Source organism: Orycteropus afer, unplaced genomic scaffold (assembly GCF_000298275.1).
Source record: "Orycteropus afer afer isolate SDZICR_OR568_19922 unplaced genomic scaffold, OryAfe1.0 scaffold00111, whole genome shotgun sequence".
Classification (NCBI taxonomy): Eukaryota; Metazoa; Chordata; class Mammalia; order Tubulidentata; family Orycteropodidae; genus Orycteropus; species Orycteropus afer.
The window spans coordinates 7,955,056-7,956,530 of record NW_006921698.1 but is presented as its reverse complement, the minus strand read 5'-3'; the positions used below and the strand labels follow the sequence as shown (position 1 = coordinate 7,956,530).

General features: G+C 57.4%; 1 protein-coding gene across 1 annotated transcript in view; it reads left to right on the top strand.

Annotated features, from left to right (window-relative positions):
- Positions 1-601: 601 nt before the first annotated feature.
- Positions 602-1,475, top strand: part of NIN (ninein) — a 117,424-nt gene continuing 116,550 nt past the window's right edge. Inside the window, exon 1 of the mRNA XM_007943693.2 lies at positions 602-768. The gene's annotated coding sequence lies outside the window, so the exon portion shown is untranslated. The remainder of the gene's footprint in view (positions 769-1,475) is intronic.

The window sequence follows — 1,475 nt, the reverse complement described above, 5'->3', positions numbered from 1 at the left end:
CTGTCGGAGAGGCCCTGTGCGCCTGAGGTGGACCCCGTACTGGGGATAGGCAGGGGCTTCCCCTTCCGGGCCCGGGACCAGGATGGCGTTGTCCCCGCGGGCCAGACCCAGGGGACGGCCGGGAGGAAGCGGTGGCCGGGCAGACCCGGCGCTCTCGGGGGACCAAAGGGGAGGGGCCGGTCCGGAGGCGCGGGCTGCGCTGCTGGGGGGCGGGCTGGCGCTGGGTAGGGAGGGCGCGCGCCGCAGCCTGCGGCCGGGAGAGCTGCGCCTATGAAAGGGCTGGCCCCTTACATATGGAAATGACGCTCGAGAGGGTCTCCTTTCGCGTTCTTTTGAAGGACGCCCACCCGGAACCACGGCGCCGGCTGCGAAGTATTGTCCCGCTTCTCCAGCCTTAACAAAGCGTCCTCCTTCGCTTTCCAGAGCACTGGAGGCCGGCTGTGCAGGCGCTCCGGACAGACAGACACAAGGTAGGCAAGGGCGGCAGGGCCGAGAGGACGAGCTGCCCGGTGACACAAGGGGTGTCTGAGGTTTTTGGTGACGATAGGCGGGCGGGTCGGGGACACATCGTAGGTGCCCGCCCTCCGGCTGCTGCTCTGCCTCTGGCCGGGGATCGCCGCCGCGGCTGGTTACCTCTGCCACCCCCGCGGCCTCAGTCCGCAGTCCCGAGCTGAAAGCGACTACTGTCTGCGGTCCAGGCGCGCACTTGAGCCCCAGAGGGAGCAGAAACTGTGTGTGTTCTGTTGGTTGGTGCCACTAAGGCAGCCTGAAATGAAACCTGTCTCGGGAACCCCAAGGTGTTAGCCTGGGCTGAGTAGCGAAGAGATGTTTGGAACCCTTGAAGTGGGGATTTTAGAAGAGGTGTGGGATCGGTGCATGTAAACAGATTTTCCCAGTGCAGTTACTGGAAAAGAACAAAAATGACATTTTCGGTTATTGCGTAAAAGCCCGGACCGCCAGACCAGCAGAATGAAAGTGTGGAGTGAGTCGCGGGAGGAAGCTGCCAGGGTCTCAGAGACTGATGGCTTCTGGGCGTCCAAACCGCCCCGACACAAGGACAAAGCTGATGGAAACCATCACTGCTGAAAGCTCTTAGGGCAAAATTGAAAGCGTGAGAGAGATCTAGAAAAGGGACTTATTCCCGGCCTCAGCTTGACAAACTTGGTTAAGATGCACATGAAATGGGCGCTGAAAGGTTGTCCTGCCGTGTGCCATGTTTCTAGACAACTTAGCTACTATCATGCGGTCTGTTGCTTCCTCACTTACCAGTGAAAGATCCTCTCCTGGTGTTGCGAAATTCCTGAATTTATAAAATCAAAACATTGTATAGTTGTCTTTTGTGACTGACATTGTAGCATTTGGATGAGAATCCTTTTACAGTTGATTGTGGCGCATGGGTCAAACTCCTGGGGCCATCAATGATTTTTCAATAGGATTCCCTTAAATTCTTTAACATAAGGTTATAGCTGTTTACA